The following is a 22,481-nucleotide window of genomic DNA, read 5'->3' as shown; positions in this document are numbered from 1 at the left end:
CTTCCTCCCTCCCTCCCTCCCTCCCTCCCTCCCTCCCTCCCTTCCTTCCTTCCTTCCTTCTTTCTTTTGGTATCTTAAGATTAAAAAAATGATTAGAAGCACCTCTTCTTAACCTGGGATAGATGCTTAACAAATGTTAATTTCTTTTAAATATACCATTTAGAAACAGCATAAAGTGGTTACAACATTCCCAGTGACTTCAAGTGGAACATCACAACATACAGAAATCAAGCAGTAAAGGCAGGGTTGCAAGTCTAGTGAAACAGACTATAAAGAAAGAAGACAATGTGAGAGACACGTAGCTCTAATTTCTCTTTCTATCTCTGTTGAGATCAATGGAATATCTCTCCATATCAGGAAGGAAACCATCTCCAACTACAGTGTTAGGCTTTAGCTGCCTTCAAGTCCTTGGCCCCTGGGTGAGGTTAATTGTTTTGGAAAAGCTGCCAATGCTTCCTTGCTAGATCACATTTAAGACACTAATTTCATTTCTTTCCTGGCTGTATATAGGTGAATTAGCAAAGCACCACTCCTACACTGTTTTTCAGTCTTCAAGTGAAGCCTAATTAAAGAAATATATAGTTTTTATTGAGCTGCAAGAAAAAGGGACATGGGGCACAATTAAGTTTGCATCAATAATTAATGACAAAATTATTAATGTAGCAAATATTACACATTAATAAGAAATATATTTTGTCATCAACTGCTGCATAAAAACCTTCTTTCATAATCTATAATCCAAAAGAAAAAATGGAAAGGAAAATAAAAAAAAAACATTATATTACTGCCTGAGTTTATTGCTGTTAGAAATAAGATGTTTTCACATTTCAAAACTATAATTTCTAAGGGGCAATTGTTGTAAGTCAGTTTTTAAATGGTGAGCGATACAAGTATATTCCTGATAAAATTGTTTTCTGTAACATGATTTTTACTAGAGGGCCATACTATTTATGAACCTGTCTCATAGTTTTTTTCTAATAGATGACTAACTACAAATTCAAGAGAAAGACAGGCTAGGGGCTTCCTCCTGCCCACTTCCATCTTCTTTGTCAGAGCTTGAATTATTCAGCTCCTGCTTTTAGCAGAGAGGGATTTGACATCAAAACAAGCTTTGTGTTCTATGGATCCTTACTCAGAAAGTTTTCTTAGTCACTAAAAATTATCTGGAAAATTGAAAGAATGAGGATGTGTCTCCCTGGACCTCATTCCCCAGTGCAAAGGAACCTATGTGTCTCTTTTATCAAAACTCTATAACTTACTAGTTCAATTGACTGCCTATCCTATGTGATACATCTTAAGCACCAATAACTAAGGAATAAATAATGAAGAGATTGTTAGCCCAATGGTACCTGTTTCTACCTTGGGTGGATTATCAAAAGAGATTCTGAGCCACGGGTTCTTAGCCATACAGAAAGGAACCCAATAAGGGCTTATGCGATTCCTTAAGTCAGGGACCCCAGAAGACTCACTACCTAAAGATTATAGCTACCATAAAGACAAAGGCAGATCAGTTCCTGTGGATCTTGAGCTACTAGGGAGAGAGGGACACTGAATGAGGGAACTAAGATGCAGTCATTGAAGCATAGTTTATCATGATTTCCAGACATGTGACTCATGTTATTCTAGGGATAGAGATTTTAGCATCATAATCTGAATGAAAAAGGAGGCATACTGCTTTTTACTGCATTGAAATGTTCTTCAATCTAGTTACAACTAGATCAGGGATTAGGAGCACTTTTGCAGAACTGTACATACTTTATATTGGAGTTTGAACTAGATAAGGAATATGACCAATGTCCTTCATTTTAATGTTCATTTTAGCTTATGTTTATTAGATTTGTAAACCAAGTCTACCAGGAGATGTGAGTGAAACAGAAATTATACTATTTCAGAAAATACATGTAGGGTCAATGACCTTTAGCTTTCAGGGGGTCCTCCCTTATGTCAAGCTGGCCAAGAGCTGTTTTGTCTGAGCCAATATAAAAATTGATAATATATAAACTTTATCAATGATATTTTCATTGGTAAAGTAAGTTTTTAAATAACAAATATCTACTGTAAGCTATTGACTGCAGGTAATATAAGTAAAAGAGCTGAAACCTCATGGCTGATAAGTAGGAGAAAAAACAAAATCTCTAGGTAGATTGTGCAGTTGTTGGAGGAAAGAACTAAATGAATAAAATGGAAAACTAAATGTGGAAATTTAACAGTTTGAAGAGTATGAAAAGACTTCATGGAAAATGTGACATTTAAAATCATAGTAGTTGGTTGGGAGGGATTTGCAGCAGAGGAATGAGCAAGGCTGGCTGCACACTTGGGGGTATGAAAAGGGAGTATGAACAGAGAAGTTCTGGCTTGTTTCAGAACTCCATGTGTTCTCAAGAGCTGAAGATTTTCCCAGCAGGCCTATGGAGGAAGGATGGGAAAGTCACATCATGTTGAAGTTGCCTTAACATGGCAAGCATGGAAAGCTCATGAACCAGCTCTTGAAGGGACTGCTGTGCATGTTAGATCTGGAAGCACTGTCCTTAAGCAGCGTCTCTTCATTCATCTGTTGAGTTGATGGTGCTGAAGACTGAATGAGTGCCTGACTTGCTTTTCCACTGAGCTAGATGCAAAGATCCTGGTTTAGTGCCCCTGTGAAGGGTAATGCAGTCCCATTAGGCAGCAGCACTTCAAGGTGGGTTCTCTGGTATCAGCATATTTTCTGTCTCTATCTTTCATCGTTTTTTATTTATAATACATGTTAAGAGAAAAATCAGTATTGATCAACTTACTTTTTGTTGTATTTCTTACCTTGTCACAAAAAAGGAGTATCAATAAGTATGGGAATTTGGATCTTAAAAGTTCTCCTAAAGCACAGGTATTCAAGTTGTGTTTTCCAGCCTGGTAGAACTGTGAGATGATTAAAACTTAAGGAAATTAGATCTAATGAGAAGTTACATCATCAGAGATACTTCCTTAAAGATGACAGAAATCCAACCTCTTCCTTTGTCTCTTATTTTAGAAAATATTTATTCATTTATTTATTTTTAACGAAAATTTTAGTTTAGTTGGGCGCAGTGGCACACACCTGTAATTCTAGCACCCTGGGAGGCAGAGCCAGGTGTATCTCTGTGTATCTGAAGTCAGCCTGGTCTACAAAGTGAGTGTAGAACAACCAAGAGAAACCCTGTCTTAAAAAACAAACAAACAAAAAATTACTTTCATACATAACTAATGTATATATTAGTATGTAATACAACGTATATGCATATATAACTAATTATGGTTGTCAATTTGGCTATCTCTGGAATCAACTAAAACTCAAATATCTGGGCAAACCTGTGAGAGATTTTTCTTGATTGATTCATTTGATGTCGGAGGACCCACCCTAATTTGGGCTACACTCTTTTGACAGCCTTCTTTTTTAATTTTTATTTTTATATTAATTACAGTTTATTCACTTTGTATGCCAGCTGTAGTCCCTCCCTCATTTCCTCCCAATCCCACTCTCCCTCCTTTATCTCCTCCCATGCCCCTTCCCAAGTTCACTGACAGGGAGGTCCTCCTCCCCTTCCATCTGACCCTAGGCTATCAGGTCTCATCAGGATTGGTTGCATTGTTCTCCTCTGTGGACTGGCTAGCTCCCTCCTGTCTCAGGGGGAGGTGATCAAAGAGCCAGCCACTGAGTTCATGTCAGAGACAGCCCCTGTTCCCCTTACTAGGGTACCCACTTGGATACTGAGCTGCCATTGGCTACATCTGAGCAGGGGTTCTAGGTTATCTCCATGAATGGTACTTGCTTGAAGTATCAGTCTTAGAAAAGACCCCTGTGCCCAGATTTTTCGGTTCTGTTGCTCTCCTTGTTAAAAGGACAAAAAAAAAAAAAAAAAAAAAAAAAAAAAAAAAAAAAAAAAAAAAAAGAAGAAAGCTTGTGCTTTTTGCCTCCACTCTTGCTGGCAAATTAATCTATTTTGATGCTGAGGCACTCCTTTGCTGGTATCAGAACCTACTTCTTCAGGATTCCAATGCATACTGAGACATCCAGCCTGGTGGCCTTAAGAACTCTTCTATTCTTGGACCTCTTCACAATACAGCCAATATTGGACTAGCTGGAGCACAACCTGTAAACCAGTCTGATTCTCTCTCTCTCTTGCACAAAAATGTATGTGTGTGTGTGTGTGTGTGTGTGTGTGTGTGTGTGTGTGTGGGTTGGCTCATCCCTGGAGAACCTGCTGTGTACATATGAACCTATGATTTAAATAAAACTGTAATCCTATAGCTCTCAGCAAGAAGATACCTTGAAATCAGTTTTTTTATTGCTTTTTTTTCCAAGTGTGCCTGTATACCAAATCCTAGCCTAATTTCTGAAAAGCTATAGGGGCATAACAGTAAAATACAAGCCCTTAAATACATTTTCTAGAGGGGCTTAAGACTTCATTCTTATAAAATATAAAGCAATTATAAAGGGAATATGAGTCATTGACAGTAAAATGTTATATTATAAAAGGTTAGTAGAGTAGAAAAAGGAGGGAAGAAGACCTTGAAAGAGGTAGGATTGAGTCTGTAATTGTAAACAGGCATTTGATACTGGGTATTGGGAAAGCACCAGGGATGTAGACACTGACCTGTGGGTGTACTGTTTACCTACCTGTGTCTGACTCACCTTTTAATTTAGTCTTGGTCCTTCCTAACAACCAGTCCAAAACTATTTTTGAGCCTATCCATGTGTTCACAGTGTGAAGACCATCTAGTTCAGAGTAAGACTTAGAACAGCCTAAACACACTTTAATGTATGAAGTCAAGTGAAGAACTCACAGGTATAAAGGTGAAGACATCAGTTATGAGCTATGCAAGGAAAGACATTTTCAAGACAGCCACTCTAACCTCACACAACCATCCTCCAGCAGCTTTGGGTCATTTAATGTGTTGGCAGAGGTGTGAAATTTAAAAGTTTTTGAAACCAGTGGGACAGTATATAACTTCACGAGTGTGTGATATCTGCTGCATAACTTGAAAAAGTCTTTGAGAGGCCCTCTGTAGTAGGCTCCTGTCCCCTGTTTTCTCCCTCATCCGATGTCCGTCTCTTTGCCTTTCTGAGTAAGGATTGATCATCTTACCCAGGGTCCTCCTTTTAGCTCACCTTCTTCAGGTGTACAGATTTTCTATTATATGTCTAGTATCCATATATAAGTGAATAAATATCGTGTGTGTTTTTCTGTTTCAGGGATACCGCACTCAAGATGATATTTTCTAGTTTCATCCATTTGTCTGAAAAATTCATGATTTTATTGTTTTTAATTGCTGAGTAGTGTTCCATTGTGTAAATGTACCACAATTTCTGTAAACATTCCTCTGTTTAGGGACATCTGAATTGTTTCCAGGTTCTGGCTATAATGAAAAAAGCTGCTACAAACATGGTTGAGCAAATGTCCATCTTGTGTACTTGAGCATATTTTGGATATATGCCTAGGAGTGGTATAGCTGGATCATGCTATTCCTTATTGCAGCCTAGCATGGGGGACCTCTGAAAGACTCTACCTAGCATTGTATCAAGGCATAAACTGAGACTCACAAACAAACTTTGGGCAGAGTTCAGGGAATCTTAAGAAAGAACGGGGAGATAGTAAGACCTGGAAAAGTCAGGAGCTCCACAAGGAGAGCAACAGAACAAAAATATCTGGGCACAGGTGTCTTTTTCTGAGACTGATACTCCAACCAAGGACCATTCATGGCTATAACCTAGAGCTCCTGCTCAGATGTAGCCCATGGCAGCTCAGTATCCAAGTGGGTTCCCTAGTAAGGGAAACAGGGACTGTCTGACATTAACTCAGTGGCTAGACCTTTGACCTTCTTCCCTGAATGGGGGAGCAGCCTTGGCAGGCCACAGAGGAGGACAGTTCTGATAAAACAGGATAAGCTAGGGTCCGATGGAAGGGGAGGAGAACCTCCCCTATCCATGGACTTGGAGAGGAGCATAGGAGGAGATGAAGGAAGGACATTGGGATTAGAAGGGGAGGGAAGGGACTCCAGCTGGAATACAAAGTAAATAAACTGTAATTAATATAAAAAATTAAAAAATTGATTTAAAAAGAATAGTATTTTTGTATAGCTGTTGAATAAAAGGATGAATCAGTGAGGACTTTGCATTCTACAGATATGTCAAATCCATCATATATTCTATGTCTACATGATGGGGGAATGGGGCCACTTTTAACAGGATGGAAGCTTTCTCAGAGCAGCAGCTGCATTTGAGACAGAAAATCAATTTATACGTTGGATGACATTTTCAAAAGAAGTGTATCTGGTTGCATGGAATCTTCTATTTGACAGGACTTACATCAAATACTAGAATGCCAGGATGTGTGACCCACTTTCTGGAAAGAGGTTGCACCATTCAAAGATGCCTTGTACATAGAATTTATTTCTTGTTTAAACAAATCCTAAGCAAATAATTAAAAAAAGCAATGGCCTTGTGAGTATACTTGTGTTCAGCAAAGAATTCGCATGTGAATGCAAATGCGCACACTGTTCACAACTTAGTGGGAAAAGTAACATGGAATGCAGATTCTCCAAATTAGCTAGTAGTTATAATAATATTTGTGGTATTTGGGTGGAGAAGGCTTGTATGGTATGTTCTCCCATATTTGAAATATAACCAATTCACAATAAAATGAAAACTCTATTGTTTTTAATAGACATCCTTCACAACTCTTGAAAGAGGGGTTAAGTGAATGAACTTGCTGCATATACCATTATACTATGGGATGCCTCTCCTCCTGCTATTTGTTATCTGTGAAAATCATTGTCAAGCAGTTTAGCTAATTCATTTCCATGTTTGGAATTAAGCCTTTTTAACAGTTATCTCCTTCCCCTTGTCTGTCTGAGACAAGCCTTACACTGTCAGTGGGACTGGCTGCTGTCAAAATTGAGATAGGCCCATCAGGCTTCTGCTGTTAGCTGTGAAGATAAAGACAGGGAAGCAGGACCCTGCCTAGACCCCGAGGGAAGAGCCCAGGAGCCAAGGTTGGTTTACTTGTGGGTGGAGCTAATAGCCATATGTGTCTGTTTAATATCTTTAATTGTATATGCCTACATCCTCCTCCCCAACTCACCGTATGAGCACATTCACAAACATCACATATGCTTTCTTGCTTATGGAGGCCAAGCTTAAGTTTTGTAACTAGAGAAGATGTAATACTATACACAGTTATATTTTGTTTGATGTTTTTATGGATTTGAAAACAACAGATAATAGATTTCCTTCCTCTGGACTAGAAAAATTAAAGTGCTAATAGGCTTTGAGTTTTGAATATGTGCTGTTTCTTTATTATAATAAACATATTTTAGATTCTCATTTAATTTTAAGCTTAGATGAAAGTGTAATGAACGATCTTATATGACTGAAAGAAGGTAATAGGGAAAATTCTGAAATTTTTTTCAGGACAAAATTTCTCCAATTTTGATCTTTTTGTAGGGCTGATTTTTTTTTCTCAAATATTGATCCAAGTTTTAAAAGTATCTATACTTCTTGAAAACCTCACTGAGTATGAAACAAAGATATTAATTAACTTAAATAGAAAAATCTGTACAAAATAAGTTAAAGTAATATTAAAATGCCATTTTAAAGTTATTGACTATTGCAATTATAAGTTGCAATATAAAGTGGTTCCTTTTGACCTATCCCAGGCATCATGTCAATTGATTAAATGCTCTGAAACACCAAAATGGAAAAAGACAACTTTATTATAATGCTCCAGGCAGGGAATATTTTTATTTTGCTATTAGGAGCACATGCACACGTCAATGACCAATTCTATTTGGAAAAAAGACACTCTGGGGGAATATGTATGATTAGGGAAAGTCTCTCAGGTGAAACTGAGGTGTCAAGTACCCCCGGTTGCTATTTTTAGCTGACATCAGGAGTCCCAGGGACAGCATTCTCAGGGCTTTTCCGGTTCAGAGATGAGTGTTGTTTATTCTATCTGCTTCTAGGTGTCTTGGGCTGGCACAACTCTGCTGAGGTGGCATCTTTGGTAGAGTTTGGTGGAAGCATTTCTGCTGGTTCTCCCACTTGGTGGCATCAAGCAAAATAGGAAAAGTGACAGTGAAGAGACACACTTTCCCACTGCATTTCCAGGGAGTCATTCCGCTTGTGCTAAAGATGCACTTTCTTGTGAGTGCTTTGGAAGTTGTGGGCCTGACTTCTGGTACAGCTATTGGGGATTCAGTCGCTGTAGTGTTTGGGACAATCTGAAAGGGAAGAGGACATTTTATATTCTTTCTTTCTTCCTTTTTTCATTCCTTCCTTCCTTCTTTCTTTCTTTCTTTCTTTCTTTCTTTCTTTCTTTCTTTCTTTCCTTCTTTCCTTCCTTCTTCTACTAGAAAGGCATCTTCCTATAAAAAACAATGTAATTCATCTTCATAACGTCTACACAAGAGATTTCAAAACACTTGGATAGAAGAGAAATACATTTGATATTTGAGAATAGTTGGTGATAAAACCAACTTGACTACATGCTTATAATCTGATCAACTCTACAAAGCTGGTTGCCTGAAAGACAGAACTAAATACCTAATCACTTGAAACATAGTCTGCTTAGTGGACCCATTGGGACAGTCTTTAGATTTCATGAATGTTAGGTCAGGAAACTGTTACTTCTGGGGTGAAATAAATTTTCAAGGTTCATCACTCTGTCTCTTCAAAGAATGGGTAGCTTTTGGTGTGTTCCAGAGATAAGCTGTTTCGTGTAACAGCTTATGTATCTGCTTTAGGTTAAAAATTGTATTTCTCTGAGTTTTTCATCTGAAGTTTTATTCTTGTCCTATTTATTATTTATTTCTGTTTTGCTCCAAAACATTTATTTTTTAAAATGTAAAATACCTAAAATGAACATAATCTTTAAAAGTATTTATAAAGTTGGCTATGAGAAAGAAGCTAAGCAATTCTTAACTTGTGAATTAATTTTCCATGGTGCAAAATAATACTGGTTTGCCATTGCTTTCCACAAGAAAACATATTTATGGATAAAATGTACCTCTAGGATTTTTTGTTCTGTTCCCATTGCCAATCTTGGAAAGTGGAACAACATCCACTGACATGTAGACAGGCTGGACTCTGCCTGGAACAGAAGCCTTTTCTGTCTTGGAGTTTATTATAGTCAACATAGATATGAATTTTAACATACAGTTACCACCCAGTAGTATGTAGATTCATAGTTGGGAGAAGAATATCACCACGAAGGCACGTGGGAAGGATGTAAATGGTCAAGTGTACCTTCCTGGGGGAGGTACTTTTGAATTTAAAGGTCTCACAAATTCCCACTGGAGAGGAACAGATGAATGAGCTAAAGCTGTCGTGAAGAATTACAGACCCCAAGCCCTGGAACACTACCCAAGGTGCATTCTAGTTTCTCTGAACCTTAAAACATGGATAGAAATAGGACAGCAACTGTGACACACAGTTGAAAATTTTCCTTTAGATTTCTTTGGGACATTTGTTACATTATCCCACTCACAATTTGGAGATGTATTTACCCTCCCCATTCATAGCTGAGTACAGCAGCTGCTGTGCTCTTTAAGGGTAACAAATACGGTGCTTAATACATAATTTGCCATTGTTTTTATTTTCATTTGTAGCAGGATGAAGAGCCTTAGGGACTCTTAAATTTGTGTTTGTCTAGAGACAACAATTTAGAAGAGCAAATTATTTGGCAAGTATTTTGAAGCAAATGGACACAGATATAACTATTTATTGTGCTTATAAGTTTTGTTTTGACTATAAAGTACACATCTCCACTAGTCAGGAAATCAAAGCTTGGAAATCTGGCAATTGTGACTACACTGGCTGCAACATTCAGAGACAGGGATTAGAGTGTAAGTGAGATTCTTTTTATGATAAATTATCTAGCTCCTGGCTACTGTATATGAGGTCTATTAACTGCCTATAAATTGTTCATCATAAAATCTAGTTCATTCTTGTTAATTAGGCCAAGGCTTTTAGAAAGACTTTTTTTCCCTCCCCTCTGTGAAAGCCTATGTTGACAGGAGAATAGTTGTATGCGACTATCAAGCACAAAAGGAATCATCTGCTAGTCATGATGTTGTCGTCCTTAAAAATCAATGATTTAAAAAATATCTTGAATTAAAATTATTTTAACTTTTAAACCAATGAAACTGTAAATCACTCCATTGTAGACAAAGAAGGTTCAAGGTAGCCAAAATAATTGTTTCTTTTTTTGCTGTAAGTTCTGCCAATTCAATGATATGCACTAAGGAAAAGGCATGTATATGAAAGAAGTAGATGTACCCATTAGAGTGAGCAAAGATAAGCAAATTCCAGAAAGACAAATGGATATATCATCTTCTGCCTGTACATGTTTTATTATGCATTTTGTCTGTGAAACTGAACTTTATGAAAAATTATCTTTGAGAAAGGCTTGCATTTGTTGCTGATGACTTTTGGATTTTTTTTCCTCCTATTTTGCTTGTTATGGTGCTCACATGAGTGATCAACTGGCAGGCGGTGAATATTATTATATTATCTCATATTTTGCATTGCTAACAGGCTCCCTTGATACCATTTAAGGTGCATCCCAATCAACTCTCACACTTCACACTTCCCTTACAACCTCTGCCTTTTGTGAAGAGTAGACATGCTGTGCCCCAGTTCTGGACGCCAAAGTGCTTGTGACTTCAGGGAGTCCCAGTAGTCAGAGTCACAGTCTGAGTCAAGCTATGTGATTGCTCCCTTGAGAGGCAGTTAGCAAGCCTCCCTGACAGAGGCCAGAGGCAAGGAACAGTCAAAGGCTAGGAGGCTGTATGTTTGCACACATCCTCATATTTAGCACCCATTAAGGGGCAATTAAGAATGTCCAAAAACCTTATTGTATTTATTAACCCCAAATAATAGCACAAGTTGGAGGGGAAAGAGAAAAAATCAGTTCTTACCAAAGGGAAGTTGTACGTGTTTAAAATAACGAGATTTTCCCTATGTTACTGCATATTTCCATGGTAAATGCTAATATTAGCAAACAGTTAAAGAAATTGTAAAATAATTAGGCAAATGGTACTTAATTTCCAAGATCATTTGGGCACATTAATATCCAATTCATATCTTGACTCTGGACTATTCCCCATTCCAGCTTCTGGGTGATCTTGTCACTTCTAGGAGACCACAAAAAATAGCTAAGAGTTCATGTGCATTCATTCTAAATCAGATATTTAGGAAGACAACACAATTCTTTGCACTGCACAATAGCAAGGGCACAGAAGCAGGCTGACTTGGATAGGCTGTGGTTCAAGTCAGTATGTTTCAAACTAGGCTACACTAATGTCCCGAAGGTCTTTACAATGAACACCTTGGGGGATAAATTGTAATAGGTTTTAAGAACCTTCATTTTCTGGCTGTAGGATGATTTCTTAAATTCGGTTGAACTCATTCTTCCCCTTGGAAAGGCTAAAGTGAAAAGCTATTATTTTTTAAAAAACATATTATTTAAAAACATACTTTAAGAATGTATTATTTCTTTAAAAAATTTTAAATTAAATGTTTTTTCCTTTAAAGGTAAACATTATCATCTTTCCTTATCATCACTACCATCATCACTGTTATTAAAGTCAAACCTTGAATTATTTCTTATAGTTAGTGGTCCCAGTTTTCACTTGATAATTACCTTTTTACTAGGTTTTCTATTAAGAGTTGAGTGGGGGAAAAAAAAGAAATGAACAAATGTGAGATTTAGGAAAGAAATATTCTCTTAGAATGGATTCTCTCCCAGCTGCCGTGATGGGTACGCAGCAATAATTTAGGCATGTGAAGAAAAGCCTGGCACACAGGAACAGAGGAATTTTGAAAAACATGACGTTTTCTTTAGCCAGTTCATCCTCAAATAGCTCTTGTGTGTGTGTGTGTGTGTGTGTGTGTGTGTGTGTGTGTGTGTGAATGTATTTGAGATGAGATTTCAGTGTATAGCTCTGATTGGCCTTGAACTCAGAAAGACCTGTCCATTTCTCCTGGGCATGCTCACCTTAAACTCAGTTCTTGTGCACAAAGACTAGACATATGGTATCAAGTGAAGGCAAGGAGCCCTAAGCTGAGCAGCCACTTTCCAGGAGCAAGTCTACACTGTGCAGGGGAGGAAACATCTTTATCAGAGGTAGGGATCACTGGTACAAGGCTATATGTTATTGAATCCTAGAAAATGGCAGTAAAGCTAAAAATCCTGTGAATCCTCTTTACAACTGATGGCCGCTGGGGAAGGAAAATGTAATTTTTTTCCCAGTGGAATGTCACTACATATATCAGCCACACACCTGGACAGCAGTAGTTTCTTAACACAAAGAGCACTCAACTTTTTTTTTCAATACATTTTGCTTTGCTTGAGATTTTCTTGGTCTTATGCGGTTATGTTCGTTGGCTTTGTTTTAGTTTCTTTTTATTTATTTTGAACGAGAGATAAAGTAAGACAATTTTTAACTCACGCACAAAGTTTCTGATACGCAAGCATGCAGTCAGCTTAGTCAGTACTCATTTAATTGAAGAGGTAGAGTCCATTCAATGGGTTGGGTGACTGAATTAATAGGCATTTGGCTAAAAGGAAATGGATGCCATGACAGAAGAAATTTATGCAATATTTCTATGTAAATATCACATTTGAGCTGGTGCAAATTCTGTTATAGTTAATTATTTGTTTTTCTGTATATTGGCATTTTTTTCCTGACTTACTTTTCTTTATTCTTTCTGGAATACTTTATTGTCACTGTTACTCAGGGAAATGCTTCATTTTCTCATTTTAAATGAGAGTATTTTTTCACCACCAGCTAGAGGGCGTGCTTTATTTTTGCTTTATTATTATTTTGCTTTATTATTTCTGATGAGATCAATCCTATAGATCAATTTTTAAAACAATAAGACAAATTGTTTATTTTTAATTTTTCATGTGTGCATATGGTATGCATGTGTATGTATTTGCACATTTGCATGTATGTGAGCACATATGTGTGGAGGTGTATTCACATGTGTCTGCATCTTGAGGGCCGGGTGGTATGGCAGAACATATGTAATATTAAAGCAGAAGAAAAGAATGCTTAAAGTAGAAAAAAAAAGTAGTTGGGGGCTGGAGAGTGCCAAAACTCTATTCCAATTCATCTTTCCCTTATCCTGACAAAGCAGCTGAGTTAGCTTCTTAACATCTTCAGGAAAATCTCCTAGTTTCTAATGCTTATCTAATTCCATTAGAAAATATAGATGTTAATTATGAAATGTGGCCATTTTTCTATATTTAACATCTTAATGGAAAACAGAAAATTATTAGAATAATACCTTAATTTCAGAAAGAGCTTAAAAGTACAAAGAGTATAAATATATGAAAAACTTCACATTAAATGTCAATCAATGAAGTTTAAACCTCTGTGTGGTTACTGAAAGTCATGGTGTAGGAGTACAGAAATCCACACTCTCATCTGAAAAAGAAACAATACTGACATTGGCTTTAAAGGACATGGTTTCTTTCTCTCAATTCCAGATCAAATTGAAGCCCGAGACTTGGAGCTCACTCATCACAGGAGAGATAGAATGAGTTATTTGCTCACAGCCCTGGCAAGCCTGGAAGTTATGTTGAGATCGTCAAATCTATAGTCCAGGATCATCTTTGTGAATCATGAAACCATATGCCACTGGTTGTCTAAGTTGAAGGAGAAGAAGGAAAAAGAAAAGAAAAATTAAAGAAAAGACCTTCCTTCCATCCTCCCCAACTCTAAACCAGCAAAGCCCATGATATGATCAGAAAGTGCCAAGAGCAATTTGACCATCTTATACCTTTTCCGTTTATGACAGTAGAAAAGAAATCTTTGCTACTGCTTGAACCATGTAAAACACCAGAACTCCTGTAGTGCTAACAAGGAATAAAGATCTTGCACCAGATGGTGCCTCTTGTCTCCATCTATCTCTAGCCCAAACAATCTGCCAGAGTTTTGAAGAAAAATGTGATGCGATCGTGTTGCAAAGTATATGAAGAAACAGTATGAAAAGTAATCTGGCTGAAGCAATGGAACCCAGAAGGAAGGGGCTGATTATCGGTCTTTGAGCCTGTGGATGAGGGCAATGCCATTTACGTTTTTGTCTATAAAACAAATGACATACTGAGGTATCTGCATTCGGCTGAGATTTCTCTTTGTGTCTTGGCAACATACTAACATTAGTAAATATAGCTAAAATTTAGGTATTTAAATCTGAGTATTTTGTTGATATAGCACAAAATATTTCAAAATTTGGAAAAGTATTAGCAAAGAAGAATATTACTCAAACTTTATATCTACATTACTTTTTGATAATAATTGGTGTTTTTAATGTAGGTAAAAGTTTGATATCTTATCAAGAACATTGGTACAGCTATATCCATTTTGCAAAACATTTCAAGTATTTTCTGTGATCTGGATGATATGTATGTGAGTGTCTGTATGTGCGTATTTGTGGCGTTTGTGTCTTTGTGAGGGATTCCTATTTCTCTATGTGCTTTTAGAAGCAACAGCATTTGTCAAATATCCTACTGTTGTATACTTTGACCAATTTATCAATATTTTGCCATCAATTTTATCAAATATATACAGAATTTTTGAAGCACTTTAATGTAAAATATTAAATAGTAGAAAAGGGGGTCTTTTGTAAAAACCAGTGAATAAGAACATAGCAAGCATGATAGCGTCTCTATAGAAGTGATATAAATAATGAGCCTAGAAAAATAACTTTAATCTTATAGGCAGTAGCTCATTGGTGTTTCTAATAGAGTGGTCTGGAGACTGAGGGTGGTCAGAAAACTGGTAGATTTGGAGATGAGACAATTAAAGCATCAAAATTTGGAACCTTTTAGAGCAGCTTTGATAGACAAGCATGCAGTCTTTTACCAAGTAATACATTGTGTTTTAATTTACAAAGTATCAGCTCAGTTCAGACTGCATGAAATAAAACCCATCAGAAGATACCTAGTTGAGAAATGGAGTCTACCACTTCATTGTTCCATTGAAGGTGGACTAAGATAGGGACAATGAACCTATCCAGGAAGGGAAGGGTCTAACCACTATCTACTTACATATTAACCATGTTCAGGAGCGTCACTGGTGATGTGGAGAGGGAAGAATACATCTTGGCGGCACTGCGGTGGTGAGGGAGTGGGGTGAAGTCACACGTTGAATGGGCTGCATGACAAGAAGGCACATACTGCCCTCCACCCAACATCGGCCTGGGTGATGGAATCACACACAGCAGCTTCAGCAGCAAGGAGTCTTCAAAACACCCGGCCAGAAAAATAATTCTGGCTTTTTAGCTTTGTGCTAGCAATGGAAAAACATCTATTTACAAATTCATAGTGAACCATGAAAGATTGTAGGTCTCAACCAAAGAGTTCAATATTAGAAATTTAGAACAGATGGGAAACTCTTCCCTATACTTTTACTGAGAAAGAGAAATTTTCATCTTCATATTTTCCAATGCTTGCGATAACACTACTTGAAAAATTTCCTCTTTCTATAGTAGGTTTGTGCTATGAAGGAATAGATAGAACAACGACAAATGCCTGGCTGCTCATATCTTTGTGGGTCATGTGGTCATTTTTCAAAGCTTTGAGCTATTACTCTGGCTAGTTCTGCAAAATATAGGGTTTACAGAACTGATAATAATCAGTATGATATAATGCTAAGTAAAATTATAAGTAAAATTTAAACTCTTTCTCTGCTAACAACGTAAGAAATGGGTAGTGGTTAATTCTCAGATTAGTTCCATAAAATCTTGCTTTCTTCATTAACCTTTCAGTAGAATTTTGATAATATTCTTAGTGTTAACTGTATTAATGTTACAGTTTATAATTATACTATTGCTTATTTTATATCAATCATTTTGTAAACATTCTGGATTGTTATGGACTATGGTTATATCCAGTACATATAGCTTTTTGTATTGTTGCTTCATACACACACACACAAAACAAAACAACATAAAACAAACAAACATCTTCTAGATGAAACAAACAAAATTCTTCCAGATGATCTCTTTCATTTTTTTGGTACAGGTAGCAAAGGAAATGCTTTTACTCAGTTAATAGTCTATATTTCTAGAATCAGGAGATACTGAATCTTATCCAAAATATAGTAGAGTTTTTAAAGGCATTTATCAAGGATATTTTGATTTCTCAGTTGAAAGGAAAGCATCGTCATTTTGTCTTCTGTTATCAAGTCCTTAACATATTCCTGGTTGTTCAAGAAGGCCCGTGTGATTTATACACTGAGAGGTGTAGAGAATAATGATGAATTATAGAAATCCTGCTACTTACTGAATGTGAACCTGCTGCTGAATGAATAGCTGTGGCCAAATTACTGCCTGATAAATAAGTACACTTTTAGCTCATTAACATGTACAAAAAGTATAGACATGGTTTTAACTTCCATTGTTTGTCACCTTCCTTTCGTGGCCGTTCTTCTAAAGAGCCACTTTGCCTCTCTAGCTCACATCCTTGTGTTCTTCTCCGTTCACGGGCATCCTCTGGTCAACAGAGTGTTTTCTTTCATGTTGCAAGCTATTTTGGCTGTCCTATGGTGTTCTGGGTGTTTCAGTGGGATTGCATCCCTATTCACGTGCTGACAGAGGTGGCAATGCTGCAGATAGGAATGTTTGTTATTGAAAAAAAACCAAAAAACAAAGTATGTGGTGTTACATATTTGTATGCAAAACCTTCACAACAAAGGTAAGTAACTATTTGCTTTAAATATGTCAATTAACTGTTAGTAATGTACAGTGCACTTCTGGGTTAAGGATGATTGATAGTTACATGCAGTGAAATGTTCTTAAACTACAGTCAGGAAATGTAAATTCATGAAAAGGAAAGAACCAGCAGCTGACAGCACTAGTTACAGGTTTCAAAACAACACTTTCAAATAATTTCTCTGCTGTTCTTTCATCCTTGTGCACTCTGGCAGACAACAATATACTAGAAAAGTTTTAGAAAAAAAGAAAATGTTTTAGTATGAAGTAGGCATCATGGGCCTAATTTTTTTTTATCACTACAAGTAATTTTAATTCTAACACTGACATCAACATTTACTTATAATAAACATCACAAATTGCTCATGTTATAAAAGAACCATTTTTTAACCTAGAATGTGAGGGAAAATGTAGATGCTGGCAAGCAGGAGACAGAAAATACCACCTCAGTGTTTGCCCCTGATGGTTTGAAATGATCAACACATGATACTAAAGCCTCAAGTGTAATTTTGTACGTGTGCTGATGTGTGCATGATCACGTATGTGTGCTTCGGACAACTGTGGAGGTTGGAGGGCCTAATCTTATTCTCCTCACTCAGGCAGAACTCTTAGGAAGCACAGTGGGAGTTTTGCCTGAGTGCGGAGAATAGGTTTGTCTCCTTTAAAATGTCCATCATTGGATCTGTTGCAATTACAAAAGTAATTAAAGGAAGAGATGGTTTCCCCTTAGTTCTAATAGTCTGTCTCAGCAAGCAGTCACTTTGTCATTTGCTCAGGATACACAGTGTCCAGCAGAGACACCAGGAGACAGGCATTAAACACAGAAGGTTGTATCTATACATGTGTGTGTACACACGTTTATATGTAAGACTAATAGCAAAAGAGAAAAACGCTATGAGCTTAAAAGTGGGAGGGCATGGAAGGATGGCTGGGAAGGGCTGGATAGAAGGAAGAAATGGAAAGTGATGTAATTCTATTTCAGTTAAAATGTATTTTTTTTTCTGGGAACTAAACTTATAAGAAGTAGAAGGAACAGAAAAAAAGATTTATTTAATCATATGTATATAAATCTTTATCACCATAATATACAACAATATAAGAATGTGAACACAGTGCCTTGAATTCCTGTTTTCTAATTCATGCTCACAGCATATGTCAATACAGATAAACTGTATCTCAAGAACTTGGTCACCCTCCACTGCTAGGATGGGACGGCAGAGATCCATCCATCTCCATCTGAAACTGTGCAATGCCTGGCACAAGACTCACTCTAGATACACAAAGCAGAATATGCATCTTGAATCAACACAATGGCCTGATTGCTGCTCAGTCTTGGCAATTACTGTTAAAACCTGCTATTTTGTTGAGATTAGTTAAATCCATGGTCTCGGCCAGCTGACATTATTTAACAAAGCTACCGGCTGCTAAATGTAAAAATGTTTGTGCCAGAGACATCATATAAACATTCTTTTACTCAAATATCAAAATGGAGTAGAAAGTTTTCTAAATATTCAAATTTAATATTGAGGTCCATTTAATGTGCATCATTTAAATGGGCATTTGAACATTTTTTTAATGTATTTCATGCTCTTCTCCATCAAAGTTGGGTGCATGTCATTCTAAGACAGGCAGAAAATTAACTCCTTAAAAGAAAAGTTAGATTTTTTTTTTTAAAATTCCAGCTCACTGTTAGAACCAATTGTCAGCTAAAGATAATAATGGAAATATGACTAAGCAGAAACTAGACACTCAACAAGGAAGTATTACTTATAGTTTTGTGATTTGTTTTAAATGAAACAAACTATTGTAATAACAGAATGTGGTTCTATGTTCATTCATATTTGGAGAAAACTGGGACAGAAGCAACCTCAGAGACAAACTGTACTAAGTTTCTATATAGTAAGGGATTGGAAGTACCCAAGGGGCTTATAGACTTGATGGCCTGTGGAGAACTGTGACAATGCACATGTATCTCGCTCTTTCTTGTTCTGCCCTCTCTCGAAAGGCTTTTCTTCCAGGCTTCTGAGCCATGTAATTTTCCAGTGGGGCCAGGCAGTGGAAAAGCAAGATGCCTGAGGGAGAATAAAGGTCTACCAGAAGAGGAGAACTCTCTTACTTGTCAGTTTTTCAATGTTTTCTTGGCAGGTGCTTTTGAGGCAGGGTCTCCCGTGGTAGTCCCTCTAGCTAAGACATGTCATAATTTCAGACTCTATTAAGTGACCTTGCCTTCTGTCCTTCCTTGTCACCTCTAGCCTCAGCTGTGGCTCTACTGGGTTGCTACTGTTCTCTCTGATCCCTGTTCAGCGAGTTCTGTCTTTGTGTAATCAGATCCTTGATTGCATGTCCCTCAAATCTTAAATACTGAAGCGGAACAATTTTGCCTTCTGGTTTAGCTGTGACTGATAGACAGAAAAAGATTGATTTTGGAAAGAAAATGAGCACAGTTACTATTGCATTATTAAACAGATTGTTATGTGCACACAGAAATAGGCAATGAGTGCTAGGCGCCAACAAGAGTTTCTTAGGAGCGATCATGACCAATTCTCCTTTATTAAATTGATAGTTGAAGAAATGTTGGTATTCATACATGATTGAGGGCTTTGAAGTGATCTCTCATGATGTCCTTGTGGTTAATAGACACATGTGGGCTGGATGGTACAGATTTAGTCAGGTTTATAGGCTGTAGGAAAATACCTAGAGGGAACCATGGCTGCCTTTCAATATTTGAAGAGGGATTAGATTAAATCTTTGAAACACTGGAGGCTCGAGCCAGGATCAATGTTTGAAGTTCAGGGAATCTGATTTTGGCTCAGTAAACGGAAGTGCCTTCTAAGAATTAGACGTCCTATGAAATGGAAATGATTCCCTGTGAGGAAGATGATTTCTGCCCCTGGTTCTGTTCAGGGGCTCATTAGGAATGAAGGATAGGGCTTCTTGCAGTGGGGAAAACTTGAAATAAATTATCCCCAAAGTCACTCCCAATCCTAGAAGCCCATGAATCTGTTAATGTAGCCATTGTTGTTTCACATCACTGTGGCATCAAACTTAATTCTTCACAGACTTCAGAATGAACATGAGCAGTAAAGCAGATTACTGTCTTCGCAAAGAAATAATCAAGGATCCTTCTCTCTATAAGGACAAATATTCCATTTACATGATAAAGTTAATTGTTTTTGAGAAATACTTTGAGCAATACTAAAAAGGGCGTGAAACAAGTGCACATGAATAGCAAACAATATAATTAATGGGTGTGCATTATTTAAAAAAGATATGACAAAAATACAAACAAACTGAAGTTTTTACAAGATATACTGAACCTGAGAGAGGAGAATGTGGACAATAGCTTTAAAAGCACTGGCACAGGCGACAGCTTTTTTTTTTTTTTTAAAAAAAAACAAAACAAAAACAGAACACTATTAATTAATAAATGAGATATCATGAAACAGAAAAGATTCTATAACTTGTCAAAGGACACTGTCATTCTGACAAAGTGGCATTCTACAAAATGGGAAAACAATTTTTACCAAAACCGCATCTGATAGAGGACTAATATCCAAAATATATAAAGAACTCAAGAAACATCAACAAACCAAGTAATCAAGAGAAGGACTTTGCAGCCAGTCCTGAAGATAGCTGATGAAACAAGGTCAGATGAAAGAGGAGAAAGTCCTCTCCTATCAGTGGACTTGGAAAGGGGCAGGGAGAAGATGAGGGAGGGAGGGTGGGATTGGGATAGAATGAGGGAGTGGGATATAGCTGGGATACATAGTTAATAAAATGTAAGTAATAATAAAAATAAATTTAAAAATCACCTAGGGAAAAGAAAAAAACCTGGGATATAGATCTAAACAACAAATTCTCAATAGAGGGAAATCAAATGGCTGAGAAACCCTTAAAGAAATGTTCAACAGATTCTGTACCCATTCCTCAACTGAGGGACATCTGGGTTGGTTCCAGGTTCTGGCTATTACAAATAAAGCTGCTACAAACATGGTTGAGCAATTGTCCTTGTTGTGTACTTGATCATCTTTTGGATATATACCTAGGAGTGGTATGGCTGGATCTTGAGGAAGCGCTATTCCTAATTGTCTGAGAAAGCACCAGATTGATTTCCAGAGTGTTTGTACAAGTTTACATTCCCACCAGCAGTGGAGGAAAGGTTTCCCTTTCTCCATATCCTCTCTAGCATGTGTTGTCGCTTGATTTATTCATCTTAGCCATTCTGATGGGTTTAAGGTGAAATCTCAGGCTCATTTTTATTTGTGTTTCCGTGATGACTAAGGACGCTGAGCATTTCTTTTTTTTAAATTTTTTATTAATTACACTTTATTCATTTTGTATCCCCCCATAAGCCCCTCCCTCCTCCCCTCCCTATCCCACTCTCCCTCCCTTTTCTGCATGCATGCCACTCCCCAAGTCCACTGATAGGGGAGGTTCTCCTCTTCTTTCTGATCTTAGTCTATCAGTTCTCATCAAAATTGGCTGCATTGTCCTCTACTGTGGCCTGGTAAGGCTGCTCCCCCCTCAGGGGGAAGTGATCAATGAGCAGGCCAATCAGATTATGTCAGAGGCAGTCCCTCTTCCCATTACTATGTAACCCTCTTGGACACTGAACTGCCATGGGCTACACCTGTGCAGGGGTTCCAGGTCATCTCAACGAATAGTCCTTGGTTGGAGGAGCATTTCTTTAAGTGTTTCTCTGCCATTCAATATTCTTCTATTGAAAATTCTCTGGTTAGCTCTGTTCCCCATTTTTAAATTGGATTACTTGATTTGTTGCTGTTTAACTTCTTGAGTTCTTTATATATACTGGATATTAGCTGTCACATATAGGGTTGGTAAAGATCCTTTCCCAGTCTGTAGGCTGTTGTTTTGTTCTGACGACAGTGTCCTTTGCTTTACAGAAGCTTTTCAGTTTCATGAGGTCCCATTTATTGATTGTTGCTCTTAGAGCCTGTGCTGTTGGTGTTCTGTTCAGGAAGTTGTGTCCTGTGCCTATGAGTTCAAGGCTGTTCCCCACTTTTTCTTCTAACAGATTTAGTGTGTCTGGTTTTATATTGAGGTCTTTGATCCGCTTCGACTTTAGTTTTGTGCAGGGTGATAAGTATGGATCTATTTGTATTTTTCTACATGTAGACATCCAGTTAGACCAGTATCATTTTTTGAAGATGCTATTTTTTTTCCATTGTATGGTTTTATCATCTTTGTCAAAAATCAGGTGTCCACAAGTGTGTGGGTTTATTTCTGGGTCTTCTATCTGATTCCATTGATCCACCACTCTATTTCTATGCCAGGACCATGCAGTTTTTATTACTGTTGCTCTATAGTACAGCTTGAGATTAAGGATGGAGATACCTCCAGAAGATCTTTTATTGTAGAGGATTGTTTTAGCAATTCTGAGTTTCTTGCTATTCCATATGGAGTTGAGAATTTTTCTTTCAAAGTCTGTAAAGAATTGTGTTGGTAATTTGATGGGAATTGTGCTGAATCTGTAGATTGCTTTTGGTAAGATGGCCATTTTTACTATATTAATAGCCTGCCAAGCCATGAGCATGGGAGATCTTTCCATTTTCTGATATCCTCTTCTAGTTCTTTCTTCAGAGACTTGAATTTTTTTCCATACAAGTCTTTGACTTGCTTGGTTAGGGTCACACCACGGTACTTTATTTTCTTTGTGGCTATTGTGAAGGGTGTTGTTTTCCTAATTTCTTTCTCAGCCCTTTTTGGGTTCCATAGTAATGGGGAC

This window comes from Psammomys obesus, unplaced genomic scaffold (assembly GCF_907164565.1).
Source record: "Psammomys obesus unplaced genomic scaffold, mPsaObe1.curated_primary_1811, whole genome shotgun sequence".
Lineage (NCBI taxonomy): Eukaryota > Metazoa > Chordata > Mammalia > Rodentia > Muridae > Psammomys > Psammomys obesus.
The sequence above is the reverse complement of the archived record's forward strand: the minus strand, read 5'-3'. Positions refer to the sequence as shown.